Genomic DNA, 20,740 nt, shown 5'->3' with positions numbered 1-20,740 from the left:
AACGTGGTTCATCTAAACCTTGGGCTATATCCAACAAATAGTAAGTCCAATATTTTTAAGATCTAGTGATTACAACCTGATTATAATCTGTAATCCTTTACAGCTCAATACCATTGCAAGAACCAATTTTTGCATCACTTTATAAAACAATCCCTAACTGTAAGCCCTTTTATACAAGTATTTTTACTACTTTCTAAGGGTTATAATTAATAATTACATGTCAGCTCAAAATCTTGATAAAATAGGGCCCAAATTTTTTTTGGGGCAATGCCCCAAGTCCCAAAGAATTTATGAAGTATGTATAGTACTTTCTTGATCAGTCACCACAAACTAACTAACAAATAAGGTTTGGAAATAAGCTAAAAGACATACATGATTTAGTGTAGAAATTCATGGATAAAATAGTTGAACATTTAAAGGTGCTGCATACAGAATCATATATCACAAAATATGGTTAGTTGTTAGACATTGAACAAGTGAAAGCTAAATTTCTAGCATTCATGGAAGAAGCTATTGATCCATCAAGCTTCTATATGTCAAAGATCCTAGAGCTTTTAGCAACAGATTCAATTCTAAGGTGTGTATCAAAGATGCTCCAATCAAAGATCTCCAGAGTTAAAGAATTGACATAAATATATGATTACTAAATGACTTAAGCTTATAACATTCTCATCCTAGGTGTGAATGAACTCAATAGTGTAACTGATGCAATGAAAACATATAGGGCTAAGGCTATGACCCCAAAGATTTCTTGATCTAAAGCTATACTCTTTGGTAGACCATGTAGTCTCACCAGGTTAAAAGAAGAGGACGGAGGTAAGAAAATATTTAAAGCCAGGTTAATTGTGAAAGGATTTGCACAACAAAAAGACATTGATTTTGATGAGATATTCTCTGACACTCTCTTTTACAAGTGTCACCTCTTCTCTTTCCCAATTTCTAATATTGTAGCCATATTTGGCATTCTTCTTGAAGGTTAAAATTTTGTAATAGATGACTCTCTAGTTAGTCCTATTATTAGAATGATTCAAAGATACTCTATAGAGTAATCATTGATATAACTAGCCATTTCCATGAAGGCATTTAAATGTAACCTTTTGAGGAATAAATGACATCAAAAAATTATTATGTGGGTAAACCCCTGTAGCTGGGACCACTGTGTGAGAATCTATGTCTGTAATTCAATCTTGTCATTCATTTAAGTCTTGTAATATGCTTGGGATGAAAGACGTTGTTAATGAAAACTAAGAGATTTTAAATAAACTTGGTTTTTTTAGTGGTTGTAAACTTTACTTCCTTCATTATAGTATTTCTTATTTCCCCCGTTCTTTACAAGGTAGTATATTCACATTCCATTGTTGTGTGAGAAGTCTAGGATTTAGGTAATGAAAGAAACTGAGTAGGAGGCAATCCAAGTATTGTCAAATCTTAGCCACTTGGATAATCTGGGCATTTTTAGGTTGATCATCCTTTCCCTTCCTATGTAGTGTACATCAGTAGATAGTTCAACATTGTAGTTTCTTGCATTTAGAGGTTAAAATATATTATTGCATGATAGATGTTATGAGCTTAAAAATGACTCATGCACATTCATGTCTGTGGATGTCATGAGTCAACATTTAAATTGGCCTAGATTTCTTGAAGTGTGAAGTCAATCTGGATAAACCTCTCCTACTTTTTGGTTAAGAGCATACCCCTCAAACCAATTAATATACTAAAAAAAAATTCATTAAAAAATCTTTGCACTACAAGGGAGTTGTACCTTTCAATTTAGGACTCTTTGATAGGTCATTACATTGATCCATTATGTCTTTAATCATTTTTTTCCACCACACTGAACATATTAGAAGTCAAGGTATTAACCAAAATCCAAGGAAGACAAACTATTAACTAATACATTCCTTTTCTCTCCACTTTTTGATGGTTCTTTTTCTTCAGTGGATAAAGAATTCTTTATATATCCTAGTCTAGAGGTGTCACCAGGTGTTCTTAGTGATCTCATCATTTCTTCAAAGTTTCTTATAACTTCATAAGGTTAGTTCATCCTCTCCATTAGTTCTTTTTTAGATCTCAACTCATTCCTTCTCAAGTTTGCAATCTCTATATCCTATTAGTTTAGTTCCTGATTTGTAAGTAATAGTTGATTCATTATGTCTAGTTGGTTGTTTGTGATATTTTGTACATCAAATGTTCTTTCATCAAGTTTGGTAGCCATTTGTCTCTTGTCTTCTACTACCATGACTTTTTCTTCTTCGACTTTCTTTTTCTATTCACTCACTTCACATAGTCTTATTGATTGTATTTAATGCCCTCTCTTCAATCCTTTGATTTCTTGATTCAAAAGGTTATTCTTCTCCAATAGGTATACTATTTCTACATTGTAATGCCCCGCCAAGGGATCCAAAGGATTAATTTAGAATTTCACTAAGTTTAGTAGCATTTAAAAAAAAAGAAAAAAAAGTAAACACCACGTATGACTAATGGACAATAATGGAAGCAATAGCAATGTCCATCTGAAAGTAAACATAACATACATAACAGATTACATTCTTTAAAGATCTCTTAACGTTGAATTACATACATAAATCCATCTAGTACAACATCCACATGAAATAACAACGATAAGGCCAATGTTTATATATTACATTTCAAATACTCAATCATCCACCGTACATGTCATAGGGTATGACAAGCTCAAAAGAATACACATACATACATAGAATAAGGTACATCATCCTATTCAAATCCATGATACATCAAAGTAAAGATAATCACATGATACATATGATACATCATCATAGAAAACATATACATCCATCATAAAGATCAAACATAATAAACTAAGTGCACGGTTCCTCCCACCGTTAATAGCATCATTAGACCATCGTGGATCCTAGCCATCCCTCCGTGCGTAACATCCCAAATCACCGAAGAGATCATCGGTATTAACATTGTAGGAACGTCACTCCTAACATATACAACATCATATGTAGAAAGTAATCTAACATAAGATAACAACATCTAACATATGCTAATCATCAATGAAAAAGGATACATATCCACCATCATGAAGGACGCATCAACCACGATGTCTCAATGAATCTCAAAATGATAAGAGTGGAAAATACACTACCACCCGACCGCGTGGTACCTAAGTGGTCCACTCCCACCGTGCTAAGGAGATAATCTCAAGTCCCAAATAGGCTATCAAAATCACATAGCACATATCTTTATAAGTCCAAGAATCCTAAAAGTATACTAACTCAAAGTTTCCAAACACAAAGTCTGACATCTAATCCCAGAGGCACACAATGACATGTAGGAAGCTACTATGCAAGCGGGAAAGTGTCATCGCAATTATCACGTACAAGTTACACTGGCAGTTAGCTAAACTCCACAGGTCCATACTGATTTCATGCGGCCACTAGTATCCTCTCATACTGACGAGGCATACTACGGAATGCAAGGTCGCAACCATGCGCCTCACTACTCCCATCCTAGCCTATACAAGCACTCAAGGCATGGACGAGAACAAAACACTTATCTTTTTAGGTTCATTTAGTTAGTATTAGGTGTGAATGTTATCACTTATTAATCCAACTTACAATGAGTTACCTTGGCAGCCTCTTAGGGCCCCGGCCCCCATTGCAAGCCACTTCCCGTCACTACATGCAGATATCCTACCCTAATGCTCATGGAATCATAAATCTCAAAATCACAAAAGATTATCCATAATAAAATCATCAAATATGCATAAAAGCATCAAATCTCCATGAGCAAGCATCCATAGAAAATCATGATCACAACAGCTCTCTATTGGCAACTGAAGCATCACTGATAATCAAAAGTATCCAATGGTTCTCAATAACCAAAATATATATCTCAATCATACTGATCGAAGACTCCAAAAATGGTTGAGTCAAACATGTCACATCATGACATCATCAAGAATAAAACTGCATTTCAGTCCCATCATGGCGACTAGAAAATAACCAAGGTTAACTGATCGATGACCAAAAATAATGGTTACGTCAAGTATCTCATACATAAGAATCTCAACTATAACAATCAGTAATCACAACCAATACATAGAGAATTCCATCACATACCCATGGTTGGGTTTATAAAGATCGAAATTAAAACATCTTCATGACATCACAATCACATAACCCCAAGCCTCTGGTAGGCGTCCTATACTAGTCAACACTAGTCAACCCAAAACCCAAAACAATAGCATAAAGAATTCACAATGCAAACACATGTTTTGGTTTTGTTAAATTACATTATTGAATAAAGTGTGGAGGTTTTCAGTTTTTACATTTCCCTGCCAAGGGGAGAAATTTCATGTTCTATCTACTCATGTATTGTTTTGGATGGATAAAGGTTTTCCTTCTTAAATCTAAAAAAACCTATTTTCCAATTATAATATTTGTTGAAATCGTTCCCCATCAACTACCAACCAAATTTCATCTATCTATATTTTATAATTTAAAACTATTAATTAAATCTTAATAGTTTAATTATAATATTATAAAATAATTCATCAATATAAAAGATGAGCCCTTAAATCTTTTATCAAATAATAATAATTCAAATTTATTTAAAATAATACATATTTACATACTACATATATACATATAATATATATATATATATATATACATACATACATATATACATACATATATAAATATATAAATAATTATTATTATCGCATTTTATATAAAAAATGAAATATAAAAATCGAATCACACAAATTCGATTGAAGTCATATAATATGGAAAGAAGCATATAAAACATATGTTTCACATATGACAACATCGGTGATAATTTTCTTAGTGATTAATTCACTGTTGCCTTTCACAGGCCGTGCGGCCCGCATACATAGACCTCACCGTAGCACATACGGCTCCGACCGCTACCATAAGCAAAGGTAAATGGGTACGAGGTTGGCGTAAACCCGCCCCACCCAAACTTGACTGAAAAAGATTTTAAGCCTCTGCGCTAATAACCTCTGTCATGAACAGTGGTGGTACAGGGAAGGGTGAGAGTACACCCGCCCCCCCACAATGCATATTATATATATTTTTTAAAATCACATAGCGATTTCAGTCGTTGGGTATTATATGCGATTTTGATTTTAAATTAAATAAATATATATGTATATATATATATATGTATATATGTATATATGTATATATATATGTATATATATATATATATATGTATATATATATATGTGTATATATATGTGTGTATATATATATATATATATATATATATATATATATATATATATATATATATATATATATATATATATATATATATATATATATAGATTTAAAAACATCACAGCATATAAACATACATACATACATACATATATATGTATATGTGTATGCACAAGGTATATATAAATTTCAATCTTCGGATTTTTCTTATAAACCATTGATCTCAATTTTTTTTCAATAATTAATCTAATGGGTTTGACTATGAATCTCAACCCTAGCCCCGTGTTCTATGCATATAAAATTCTCAAATAATTAATTTACCCATATTGAGAATGCATAAAAATATGAAACTTCTCAGAAGACATACGGAAGACACGAAGAAGACAGGGAATGCGTGATGCGAAAATAGCATAAATAAAATCACAATAATCTACTCGAATTCTGATGCTAAATCGCTCTTCCTCAGAAAATCCGCAGAGCAAGCTCCTCCCTTCTTTAGAATTCTCGAGTCCTCCAATGCTCCAATTGCACTCCAAACGCTATGTCTAAGCTTCTAAGAATGCTTGAATATAAAGAGTTTTTAGGAAACATCTAGAATGCTTCTAGAGACAGCTGGAAGGTGTCACCAACTAAGCATGGATCTTTTTCCAACCTTCAAGATGAACCATAGGGTTGTAGACACCATGTGCTTAATTGATGCACTAACCCCCGTGTTGTTGACACATGAGAAATAGAAAAGTGCGTTAACTCCCATGAAGCTTATAACTCCATTTCACTTTTATATAATTTCCATTTAAATATTTATAACTTCCATTTTAATTTTTATAACTTTTATTATTATTATTTATTTATTACTTATTATTATTATTTTATTATTATTATTAATTTTATTATTATTATTAATTTTAATTTCTAATTTTCTTTTATTTAATCAATTTTCCATTTAATTAATTACAATCAAAATATCAAATAACATGATATTTTATATTAATTTTTTCAAATAATTAATTTATTAATTAAATCTATTTATTAAGACTTAATTAATAGAAAATTCACCATAGACCTCCAAGAATAAAATATGAAAACCCATCATAGAGAAAATCACACAAAATCAGTCTAAAGGGTAAAAAAATCACGAATCATGTCATCCGACACATTCGGTGGGTAAAATATCCAGATACTTGTCCTACCTCACTAGGACAATTGGCTTAAGGGTTTGGGATTTGGACTTGAGAATTTATCTCCCTTCTCTTATCATTGAGATAGTATAATAGGGTACGCTCATCCTGGCAATTCAGGAAAGTCGATACCCGGTACCTGCAACCTGTAGAAAACCATGTATGTACATACAATATATATAATGCTAAGCTAAACAGACAATTGAAGGAAGTGGTGCATCGTGTAGATCCCGACTAAGCAGGTGACTACGACTCCCTTCCTTAACCACATCAGAAATGCCATACAATAAGAAAACATGCACACCATACACATGCAGGTATGGGGTAAGTATCCACAATAAAACACATAAGATAATAACCATCCAACTAATCATCAACAATAGCTGAAAATAATATAATGATCATCATGTATGCATGAAATGTAAAGTCTAAATGATCTGATCATATAACCACTGAATCCATAACATAATGTCTGATAGTGTCAAAACAATACCACTAATCCATCAACATAAAACTAGTCCATCATAGTCTGATAATAATAGCAACAATATGTCCAGAAAAGATGTGAACGAGGGTAGGCACTACATCCACCCCCCCTTGGGTTAGGCTTACTCTTGGAAGCCTACAAACAAGTAGGGATATAACTCCCGCAATCTAGCTGCATCCTCCCAAGTAGCTGAAGAATCATCAGTAGGGTCCCATTGGACCCTTACCTGCTCGATGGTTCAACCCTTGAGGGTCAACTCCCGCTGCTCCAGAATACGAACCGGCTCCAAAGCCAGCCCGTCCTCTTCCTGCAACACATTCCAATCAAGAACATGTACAATATCAGGAATATATTGTCAAATTACTGAAACATGGAAAACATCATGAATGCGAGATAGGTTGGGCGGTAGAGCAGGACGGTAAGCAATCGGGCCAATCCTCTCTAGAATCTCGAATGGTCCCACAAAACGAGGTGCTAGCTTAGAACCCTTTTTGTACTGGATTGGACTCCTTCACGGTTGCACTCTCAAGAAAACCTTATCTCCCACAACAAATTGCTTATCAGTCCTATGAGCATCGACATACTTGTTCTGCCTATCCTGTGCTGTAGTCAAGTGCTCACGGATACGCACTACCTATTGCTCCATATCACAAAGCATCTCAGGACCCAATAGGATGCAATCCTCAAGACTATCCCAACTCAATGGTGTATGACAAGGATGTCCATATAATGCCTGAAATGGTGCCATGCCAATAGAACTATGATACCCGTTGTTGTAAGCAAACTCCACTAGGTGGAGATAGTCCTCCCAATGTGTCTGCCTATCCATCACATACATCCGTAACATATCCTCCAAAACTTGATTCACCCTCTCTGTCTGACCATCAGTCTTTGGATGATATGCCGAAGTAAAGTTTAACTGTGCTCCAAGCTGATGCTGCAGCGATGTCCAGAATGCAGATGTGAATACAGGATCCCTGTCAGAAATGATCTTTCTAGGAATACCATGTAATCTCACAATATCACGCATAAAGACATTAGCTATAGAAGCTGCTATGTAGGAAGACCTAATCGGTGAAAAATGTGCCACCTTAGTCAACTGATCAATGGTAACCATGATAGCATCATGACGCCAAACAGTCATAGGTAATCCTACTATAAAATCCATGGAGATGATATCCCACTTAGTGAAATTCTAAACTTAGTGAAATTCTAGGTTAATTCTTTGGATCCCTTGGCGGGGCATTACATTTGGTATCAGAGTGCAAGTTTCTACATTGAGAGCTCTGGGTATTTTTGGAACAACTGGAACTTTGAACTATTAAGTGTATCTATTCAACTTGAAACTAGGTGAACTGAAACAAAACTTGAACTGTTACTTGAATATTTTTCATACTTCAACACTTAGTTTCAAAATTGGAAATTTTAACTTAAACCCTAAACATAGAACTGAACTTAGTCTACTGCAACATGTGATTGTAATAGTACCTTGTGCTATTGTAGGATGGTATCTGGGACTAGGTCTTCTATTAGAGGCCGTGGTAGAGGCCAAGGTAGAGGCTGTGGTTGTGGCAGAGCTATTAGTGCCCATGAGTCTGCCCATGAGGGATTGGCTCATGTAGAGAGCAAGGAAGAGCACTCTAGTAGGTAGCAGGAAGAGAGCCGTAGAGAGGACCAAGCTGAGTCTGAAGAGGTTGGTTTGAGATAGATGATGCAGACTATTCTAGAACTTCTACCTCCTGTCCAAGAACAACCCAAAGTGCACCAGACAGAACAAGAGCATAGACCCAGATCTAGAAGTCCTCAGAAGGATCATCAGAGGTCCATTGTGTCCACTCAGATGAAGGATCTTTCAAGATCCAAGGTTAAGCTTTTCAATGGGCAAGGTTCTGGTTATGTGGCCGAGCAGTGGCTTATTTCTCTCAACGGGATTTTTGCCATGCAGGAGTTCGACAGCAATGTTAAGGCAAGATTTACGATCACTAATCTAGAGAATTTTGGGGCCACTTGGTGGATGATTGAGGAGAAGAAGTTGGGAATCGATATGAGTAGTGTTACATGGGAGTTATTCCTAGAGAGTTTTTGTGAACGATTCCTACCAGAGGAATGGAAACAACAAAGGGCTGATGAATTTCATAATCTCAGACAGTAAACTTTGTCAGTGACCGAGTATGAGCATAAGTTTTATGAGCTCATGTCATTTTCAAGGTTCAGTGAAAATTCAGCTCTGTTGACACAATATTTTATTAGGGGTTTGAATAACCATATTATTGGCAGAGTTAAGGTATTTGAGCCAAAAACCCTCAAGGATGCGGTGCATCGAGCTATCCTTGTTGAGCAAAGTGTCAACCTTGGTCAAGGTGGTTTTGTAGGAGCGCCAACAACATCAGGATCTAAAAGCAACTACAGTTCAGGTGGTAACAAGAAGTTTTCTTTCTCTAAGGGGAAACAGTATCAGTAGTAGTCTCAACAGACACAGCAACAGAAAGGCTCAAATTCTCAAGCTCAAGGTGGTGGCAAAGGTTCTAACACCAAGAACAACCGCAATGCTCAACGCAATAAATAGAATCAGTCCAATCAGCCAGCTCAGAGTAGCCAATTTTTGTGAGTAGGAACAGTCATTAGCAATCTAATGTACCACCTATGGGAAGAGTAACTGGCAGAAATACAAAATGTTTTTCATGTGGTCAGATTGGACATTACTATTGCTTCCATTATTGTGTATAAGTTATAAGTGGTATTTACTTTCATGTAAAAAAAAAAAATTGCTACTAAACTTAGTGAAATTCTAGGTTAATTCTTTGGATCCCTTGGCGGGGCATTACATGCATTACATCCATCACCATGAAAATAAATGTAAGCACATAACACAAATACTTAGTTACCTAGAAACACTCCAAGGTGAAAGTAAAACTAGGGTGGGGATGTCACCCACAAATATTCACTATTACATCAATAAAGTGAGCCTGCCAAGGCTACAATGTTTAATCACTTCTAATAATCTACCCTATGAGGGGTTTGCCTTGTTAGGAGCTTACAAGACTTATTTAGTCTACCTTGATTAAAGGATTTAAACTTACAAATAAGTAAGTACTCTATTAGGAGATTTGATAAGGGTGTGTTAAAACCACACTATTAAGAGATTTACCCTAATCGACTTGTTAGAATATCTCAATACGTGATCCTTCAATGAGAATTATACTACTAGATTATAAATCTTATCTTTCCTTGATTGATTTAATCTCCTAATATGATATACTATATTTTGTCCTTCATTGCTAGGTTGCTTTGACTAATCTCTTCTTATGATCATTAAACTTAGCCTTCCTCTCTCTGTCCTTAACCTTCTCTCACATATGTGATCATCCTTATGATTTAGGCCTTGATCCCTTCTTAAATAGATAACTGGAAAAGATTCTAGATCATGATCAATGATCTAGAGTTCTCCCTTTTTTCGATTAGTCCTTCTAATTTTTTGATTGGTAACTCTATCTTCCTAGGGATTGAGGTCCTTTGACAAAATGTGCAATTACCTCCTTAGTTGTCTATATAATACAAAAATCTCATGTAGAAGTTGACAAAAATGATTCACATATGTTTTTGTGCCATTACAAAGTCATATGTCAAAACTGGTTTATTCGACAATTGAATATGGTGATGTTCAATCACAATTGATATTCATATTGTCCTCAAGTTCTGTATGCTCCATAGTAACTGACTCACTTGACATATACTATAACTTAGTTTATACTGGGGTGCTTGAAAACCTTAGACTTTCTTGACTTACACTGAAATATGAAAAAGTCCACGAATACTCAACCTTCATTAGGTGGCTCGATCACAGTGATGACCAACCAACTCTCCCTAGAAAATGATGAAGTGTTGGACACTAATAGGCAACAAGGTTTAGAGAACAAAATTAAATATGTGATATAATTGTATAAGTGTAATTTATGTGTATGTGTATATTGCTTCCACATTGTTACTTTGATATTGTTTAAACTTAAACTTTTTTTTTTAGCAAACATTATAACATGTTAGGTTTATTTCTATTAGGTTCCCGAGTAGGGTAGTACATAAAATTCCTTTGTACTCATCCATTCTACAATGTTTTATTTTTTGTGGAGCTAAAACACTTTCAAATTAACCATGTTGCCACAACTTGTTTCATTTTGGACCACCTTCCTCTTTAATTTTGTAGGTAACTTCAATTGGAAAGTCCACCAATATAACCATGGCGGGGGGGGGGGGGGGGGGGGGAGAGGGGGGTTGTGAACTAGTTGTATGCCAACTATCACTTAAGTCTAGCTTCAATAACCAGCAAAGTGAGAAAATTCCAAGAGATAAAATATACACAATGACATAATGGTTTGATAACTAGGGAAACCCTTGATTAGAGGGAAAACCTTGATGGGGATGGGACCCACAAGATGAAGTACTAGTATAAAAGTTCATCATTACGGGATTTGACCCTATTAGGAGCTAATTACAATAAATTTAGTAAATATAATACTTGTTAGGAAATTTTGAATCTATGTCAAAAGACATGTTAGGAGCAAAAGAAACATAATTGAATCCACTATTCAAATTGCTTTAGTATTATTATACAAAATAGATCTTTAGGATAATAAATCCAAGTAGTGAATTGACCAAACTTAGAAATTAATTGTCAATATAGGTCCTTGAAGTTCTCAAGCCATCATCAATATAATCCTCTACTTTTCTCTGATCAAATTTACATATGAACATAACATCTCATACACATAATCACTACAACTCAAGGAAATAACCTTTTGTTTATACCTTGTCCTTACAATTGATTGAGGCAGCCTTTTGAGCTTCTTGAATGGACATTTAGTTACATAGGACCTCATTAAGATATTACAATTTAGTTTCATGTACTACATCACACTTGACAACTTCCAAAATAAGTCTCAAAACAAAAGTTGGTTTCCAGTGAACATATTACACATTACATTTTAGTGACCTCCACATAATAATATCTAACATCTCACCACCAAAATTTCTTCTACCATGATCTGAGATCAGTCATTTTAATTCCATCTTGCTCATTAGATACAACTGAAATATCAACAACTTGTTTCCTACATACTAGCCTACAACCAATCTTTAGTATAATAATTGTAACAGAACTAGTCCTCAAACATAGATGCAACATCTGAACAAATTCTTAAACATGAATATAATCTCGCATAGCTTAACATGCCATATCCCATCACTGCTAATCAAATTTGTCACTACAATGTACATAAACATTGTCTAACATGGAATCAAATGCATACATGTTGACATCAATGAAACCCATGTCATGAATGAAACACATAAGCATATAATCCAATTGTCAACCACTTCCCAATCTCCTCCTTAATCCCATAAATCTTACCCTTTGGCATTGATGGCAACATATGATTAAAAAACATCAATCCAAAATAAAAGTTATCTAAACAATCTCCCCAAATCATCAATCAATTGAACATAACTCTCTCATTAATATCATTTCGCTAAATATTCTTCCCCATAGGTGTTATCCCCCCTCATACATTTAAGAGTTTTATATGTATTACTCTCCACCATTGATATCAATGATAAAGGTGTCAATCTAATAATCTAAAGTACCTATCAAACCAATCTACAGATACCAAGTGTAAATAAACATTGTTGTACCAAAATAATTACATAAGAGTTCTTGAATAACTTTGCCCAAAACAACTACTCTCCTATAGGAGAACCATCAAGCATTCGATCCAATGTGATTAGAGCTCTGATTGTACTGATATAATACAATCCTTGCATCAATTACTTTGATTCTAGTGGAGGCATCACTCCAAGCATACCTCTATTGTACTCAAAAGTATCCTTAGCCAATGATTTAGTAAAGATATATGTTATTCAATCCTTTGTGTGGGCATACTCCAAACTGATTTCATTTTCTACATCCATCTCTCTCAAAAAATGATATTTAATAGTGATGTGTTTTGTTTTTTAATGTAAGAATAATTTTTTGGCATGCCTAGTACTTGTGTTGTCATAATGAATAATAATGGGTTATGGAAACTCACTACCTATATCCTTCAACATTTACTTCATCTATATGGTCTAATTGCAATTATTTGTTGCTTCCATGTACTTTGCATCTATTGTAGATTATGAAATACAATATTGTTTCTTGCTTAGCCAAGAAACCAAATTTCCTCCCAAGAAGAATGCACCACCACTAGTATTATTTCTATCATCAACATTCCCTATCCAAATTGCATTAGTGTATATACAAATAGTGAAATCATGTGATATCATACCATAACCTAAAATTTGATGTACCCTTTAGAAATTTAAATATCATTTTTTATATTGATAAATGTGTCTTTTTGGGATCTAACTAGAATATTGAAATAATTTCCACTACATTTGCTATGTATGGCCTTGTGTGAGTTAGATATTGTAATCCAACTATCATTGATTTGTACCTTGTTTTAATTGCACTAGGAGACTCATCCTTACTCAAAAACTTTCATCTTGTAACCATAGGTGTACAAATTATCGTACAATTCTCCAATCCAAATCTAGTCAGTAGATCCTTAAGATACCTAGTTTGCGATATGAATATTCCATCCTTACTCTATGTTATTTGCAATCCCAATAAATATCTCACTTCACTAATCATAGACATTTCAAATTCATTCTTCATTTTTTGAGAAAATGTCTCACTAGCCTCGTCATCACCTCCAAAAGATAATATCATCAACAAATACTACAATGATCAATAAACCATCCCAGTTTTCCCTTAAAACAAATTATTATCTACATTATCTTTCTTGAATCCCAAGCTTACTAAGTGCTTGCCTAACCTCACATGCCATGCTCTAGGAGGTTGTTTCAATCCATATAATGCTTTCTTCAATTTGGAAACTATGTCTTTTTCCTTAGTAAGGGGAAAACCATTAGGTTGTTCAATGCAGACTTTCTCCTCCAGTTTGTCATTAAAAAATGTTGACTTAACATTCATTTGATATACTTTGAAGTTCTTGTTAGATTCATAAGCCAAAAACATTCTTACTACTTCCAATCTCGCAACAGGGGTAAAAGTTTCTTCAAAATCAATTACTTCTAGTTGTGAGTATCCTTTGTATACCAACCTTTATTTACCACTTAACCTTGTTCATTCATCTTGTTCCTGAATACCCATTTTGTGCTAATACCATTCTTATCTTTAGGTCTAGGGACTATTTCCCAAATCTTGTTCTTTTCTATGTGATCAAGTTTTTCACTCATAGATTTTAGGTAGTATTTATCTTTATATTCCTCATCTGATGTCTTAGGTTCAACTTTTGATATCAAACCGACTTATTCTCTAACTTGATTTCTTCTCAACTCTTTTGTTTTGCTTCCTATTATTTGCTTCTCAAGATGCTTCCTTGCAACATATAATGGTGTCCTTTGTTTTGGTATCCTCTTCTCTTCTCTATTCCCTTTTTCAAGTTCATCTCTAGGTTCCTCAATATGTACTTATAAATCATTATTTGTCTCATAGAATAGTTCTTGTTTTGTACTTTCATTGTTAGGCCTTTGACCTCTACTAGCTTCATTATCATAATCATAATCAATAATTCTCTCTTGGATCTTGAACTTCTCACCAACTTTTCACATTTGCACTCTCAATTATTATTCTGAATCTCTAATTATAGCATCTATATTCCTTTCTCTTCAAAGAATAACCAAGAAATATTCCTTCATCACTTCTTGGATCAAACTTTCCCATGTCATTCTCTCTCTTGATATAGCATTTACTTCAAAATATTCTGAAGTATTTCATAGTAGGTGGATGCCTAAATCAAAGTTCATAGTAGGGTGTCTTACTAGTCCTTGCCTAATCTAAACTCTATTTGTAGTATATATTGTAGTAGTAATTACTTCTCTCCAATAGAAATGTGTCACATTTCCTTCAAGCAATATTTCTCTAGCTTCTTCACTGATTAACATGTTCCTTATTTCTTTTATTCCATTTTGTTGTGGTATTTTGGAAGCTAAAGTTATATTTTGATTCTATTGTCTTCATAAAATTTATTGAACTGATTTGATGTAAACTTTCCTCCTATATTAGATCTTAAATATTTGATTCTAAATCCTTATTAATTCTCAACTTTAGCCTTGAATATTTTAAACTCCTCAAATGCTTTTGACTTCTCTCTAAGAAATGTTACCTGCATCATCCTTGTAAAGTCATCAATTAAAAGAATGAAATACCTTTGGCCATATAACACTCTGGTCTTTGTAGGTCCACACAAATATTTATGAACAATCTTCAACTTCTTGATGTAGTGAATAACTTTCTTAGAAATGAACTCTTATCATGTTTAGCCATTGTTATCATAAAAGTTTGCACCCTTGTCCAAATTTTTTACCTAAGGACAACCTTGTGAAACATGGAAACAATCTCCAAGCTATGGGAGTTGAACTATGAGGATGAGTCTCTAGAGAAGGCTGACTTCCTCTACTATCAAGATGCACTTAAACTATTCTTGAAGAGAAAAGGGAGAAGGAACACATGAAAGTGACTACCTAATATATTATAAGGAGGCGATGCACCAAAATAGGGCGTTTAGACCAATCTCTACCCATACATGCATAGTACCATTATCATGACAATTTGAAGATATACTAATTCAGACTTGCTTTAATCTATTAGCTACATATAGATCAAACAACCAAATGAGTGACATAAGAAAAAAAGGCTTCACTTCTTATCATTCATAGGTCAAAAGAGATACAAAAATGTAGATTATAGATATCCATAGTACATCAAAGAGAGGTAGACAAAGATTGCACAATACATCGATGGTTGAAGGGGATAATACAGGATAACATATAATTTAGAGGCAAAGAGGGAATTTATAGTAGCATGCTAGGGCAATACTAGAGAAATAGAGAAGATCCTACCCTAAGAAAGAGTACAACATTTGCCTTTATAGTATAAGCATAACTCAGATAGCTTCCACCGTAAGATAAAATTCAACCACTACAACCAAATCTATAGAGAATAATCACTGCAAAATTGGAAAAGATATGATCATAGTGCAAATCCATATGTGAGATCACTTATTTACCAAACAAAGCTCTAAGAGGTCAGGAATGGTGGTCATTAACTTTTGACTGAGTAAATGGATCAACTAGTGGTGATGGAGTGTTCCTTTGCATTTATTGGACCTAGGGAATGATGAAAGTGGTTGTAGGAGATCAGAAAGATCATATTCATCATCAAGGAGCTACTTCCGCTGTCATCAACTTGCTAAATCAGCCATGTTATTTAACTAGAGTCAACCATCAACCTTTCCATGTGGACCAAACATATCTTACCATTCTACCACTTTTTCATCATTCAACTTTATACCTTATGTTTGACTGCCTATGATCATAGCTTTTCCACCACCTTCCTTCAATAATAGTTCTTGCTTGCAAAACTGTGACCCATTGGTTATTTCTGATTTGAAACCTGCCCCTAACATTTTCCATTGACTGATGCAACCTTATGAAGACTAAGATCCTGATCGAATCTACATTGTTGCCACCTTAACTTGAGGTTCACCTTCTAACCTTGTGACCAAGTGAAACAAGGGAAATCACTTGTTTGTAACTCTAACCTTAACTTCTTCTTAACCTGCTGCAACCATGTGCTAGCCATTAGATCTAAAAGCTCTAGTGGTGTGAAATGTATCCTTAAAACACTAAAGACTTTCCCTTTTCATGCTATTGTGGCTTAAAACACTGTATGTCAATATAATCCTGCCACCAAGTGAAAACAAAGCAAACACACATTTGCCACTTTGACCTTGGTTAAGCCAACTAACTCTATGATGATTCAAACACAAAGAAATCATGCCTCTACCATCTTGACCTAAGTTAGCACTCAACCAACCAAGACTGTGTGAATCACATAGTCATAACTTGAAATGTTCTAAGGCATAACATGAAATAAAGGATATAGCCAATGTCAAATTATTTCATTAAAACCCTAGGTGACCATTGAACAGATTATCATTTGAATTTGATTTTGTGATAGGAGGGCATTTTTGGCTAACAACCATCACAAATTCATTGCATACCATGTTAGGAGGTTTCACAATCTTTGGCAAATCTCTTATTGCATTACTACTACTTATATTCACAAAGTTATCAAAGTTTATATGACAAAATATCTTATTTGACAATCAATTGTCATGAATTTTAGCAACCAAACAACTTATTTCACTAGGATTCAACTAAAAAACATTACATGTAGTTGTATCTATTCTAATCAATTTACCATCTTTTTCTTTGATTATACACATCCTCTCAGTGAATTTCAAGATATATCCCTTGTCAACAAGTTGTCCAACACTCAAAATGTTATGTTCCAATCCATAAAATAAAGGCATCCTTAGTGTTAGTTTTACCATAAAGTGTAATATACCATTTTCCTATAATAGGACATGGAGTACTACACCAAATTTGAAAACTCCACCATCATAGCTTTTGAATTCAACAAACTTGTCTCTATAACCTATTATATGATGTGAACATCCACTATCTATAATCCAATTAGATTTTTTCTTTTCTAGATGAGATACAAATTCCTTCTCTTCACACAAATTTCTTCCTTAATAGCAACAAATCCTCTTTCATCTTCATCTCACTATCTAGGACCTTGATAGCTGGAACTGCTCCAGACTGGAACTGTGCTTCGCATAGAAGGGAAGGAACGTGGAGAGGAACAAATGGTTATGCACATATGAAAATAGAAGCAATAGCTAGAACCCTACTATCTATAGGTAGGGACAAAAGTTGGTCGATATGCTGATCCCCCATATAGAGAAAGGGCTGGATCTCAATCACCGGGTTTGGATCAGCTTCCCCCATATAGAGAAAGGGCTGGATCTCAATCACCAGGATTGAATCAGCTTTATAGGTAAGGATCTCGAACTGCTAGCTCTACTCTTGCCTTTACTGTTGCTAGCAATGGCTCGTGGTAGGCCATACTAGCAGTCCCAGATACAGATGCGGATTCAGTTGCCCGAGCAAATTGATTAATATCCAGTGACTATACGCGCATCATAAAAATGTGCCGGGGCCTTCCTTTCCTAATGCTATTAGTGGGTACTATTGGGTAGGCCGTAGGTTCATCTGTTGACCATCACGACAATTATAGTTGGGGTTGGTAGGTGCATGGTATATGAGCCTATGTCGGATACAGCAGCATAGCCAGAACCACTACCTCGCTGCCCCTGGCAAATAGTAGGGGCATCCCTGCCTGCCCTACTATTCTAAGGGGCCCTACTATTCTAAGGGGAATCAGGAGTTTAAGGAAGTCTTGAACAATTATGCCATTTAGTCGCGGATCGAGATGGAGATTGAGCGGCGTCAAAGCAAGCACCAAGTCAACGTTTGTGGCCCTTCACACCCACTCCTGCATGCAGAGTGCTTGACCTTTGCAGCAATCATGTGGAAGCCCAACCGCCTATTATTTTATTGCGCCCCCTTCGCCTATTATTGGGGGAAGGATATAGAGGTGTAGGGGAAGGCAAGGCCCCCCGGCTTTCTTTGAAATCAAATTCATCATCACTATTAGCATAAAAAAAATCCTTTAGAGTTTTTGATTTGTAAGGATTTCTAGGTTTCACCTTCTTTACTCTCTTAGGACCTTTATATTAAAAGTGACCAAATTATTTACAACACCAACAAAAAAAATATTTCTTACCTTTAGGTTCTCTCCTTTCAATCAATGAAAGAGCTTCAACAATAGCTAACACCTTAGTCTCATAAGTAGGAGTAAGTAATCTCAAAATTTTGTAATATACCTCATCTTCTGTTATAGTTCCACCAAAACCTTTAATTTTTGCAAAAATCTTAGTGATCCTTTGAGTAAATTCTCTAACCAATTCATCTTCTTTCATTCTTACATTCTCAAGCATAGCTATCCAATTTTGTAACCTATTTTCTTTGCATCAATATATCCTTCATAAAGTTCTTATAACCTTGTCCAAATATCATAAGCAATATGTAGACCTTTTACCTCAACAAATCTAGATTCTAGAAGTGCAAAGATCAATAGTTCTCTAGCATACATATTGTAAATGAATTGTTCATTCTTCTCAACAATACAAGAGTCTATATCTTTTTCATCCACCATAGTCTTCTTCTTTTTTGTTGCCATCCAATAGTCCATCCCCATGCATAGTAGGTGAGTCTTTATCTTTTTCTTCCAACTATCATAATTTTCTCCATCAAACTTCAAACTTTCCTTTCTAAAGGCCATGGATCTCCTTAAGTTACAAAGCTTCTTGATCAAGGACCTAATGCTCTAATACCAATTGTTAGAAAGTGAAGTCCACCAATACAACTAGGGGGGGAATTATTTGTAAGAAAAATATTACTTTAATTCAACTTCAATGACTAACAAATTAAAAAATGCAAAGAGATAAAACATGCACAATGACTCAATGATTTGTTAACTAGGGAAAGCCTCAATGAGGGTGGAATCCACAAGATGATGTACTAATATAAAAGTTCCCTATCAAGGAATGTAACCCTATTAGGAGATAATTACATTAAAATTGGTACATATAGTCCCTATTAGGAGACTTTAAATCCCTGTCAAATATTCTAGCCCTATTAGGAGAACAAGGAAGACAACTGAAATGACTATTGAAATTGCTTCAAAACTGCTATACAAAAAAATCTTTAGGATAAAAAATACAAGTAGTGAATTGACCAAACTTGTAACTTACCTACCAATACAACTCCTTGAATTTCACAAACCATCATTAACATAATCCTCTAATATGCTATGATCAAATTCACATCCTCAATATCCAAACATAATATCTCATAGACACAATCACAAAAACCACACTGCAACTCAAGGAAGAAGCCTTTCCTTTATACCTTATCCTGAAAAATAAATGAATCACCCTTTTGAGTTTCTCCAATGTAAAATTAATTTCATAGTACCTCATTAAGATATTACAATAAAGTATCAAATATTTGATTACACTTTCCAACTTCCAAAATAAGTCTCAATACAAGAGTGAACTAATAGTGAACATATCACACATTACACTTCAATGACCACAAAATAATTTATAGCATCTACTAACACAAACACATCACCACAAACATGTCTTCTACCAAAATCTAAGCTCATTCATCTCAATTCTAACTTGCTCATTAGACATAACTAAAATAAAATAAAAATTCTTCCTGCATAATGGCTTGCAATTAGTCTTCACTAAAACAACTATAACTAAAAAAATCCTTCATATTAACATGCATGAATACAAATGTAACATCTAAACATATTATTGAATATGAATTTATGACTACATATCTTGACTTACCATCTCATCTTTGCTAATCAATCAGCCACAATGATGTAAAAAAATACTAGCTGACATGAACTCAAACACATATATGTTGACATCAATAAAATACCTATTAGGAGTGCAAAATATAAGAATCTACTCCAAGTTCCAACCACTTCCTAATCTCTTCCTTAATCTCAAGATGATTTGATATGCATACTATAGTTGTATTGTCACAATGAATAATAGGTTTTGGAAACTCAATACATAGTCCTTCAACATTTTCTTCATCCATATGATCTGATTATAATTATTTTTTGTTGTCACATACTCCACTTCTATTGTATATTGTGAAATGCAGTCTTATTTCTTGCTTAGCCAAGAAACCAATCTTCCTCCCAAGAAGAACACACTACCACTAGTACTCTTTATATTGTCAATATTGCCTTCAAAATATGAATCATTGTATGCACAAAGAGTGAAATCATG

General features: G+C 34.4%; 1 pseudogene; it reads left to right on the top strand.

The window, feature by feature from the left end:
• The window catches only part of LOC149556941 (DNA (cytosine-5)-methyltransferase DRM2-like), a 112,220-nt pseudogene that overhangs the window by 58,940 nt on the left and 32,540 nt on the right, over positions 1–20,740 (top strand).

Source organism: Cupressus sempervirens, chromosome 5 (genome assembly GCF_028749045.1).
Source record: "Cupressus sempervirens isolate cs-2001-9-10 chromosome 5, ASM2874904v1, whole genome shotgun sequence".
NCBI lineage: Eukaryota > Viridiplantae > Streptophyta > Pinopsida > Cupressales > Cupressaceae > Cupressus > Cupressus sempervirens.
The sequence above is the reverse complement of the archived record's forward strand: the minus strand, read 5'-3'. Positions and strand labels throughout refer to the sequence as shown.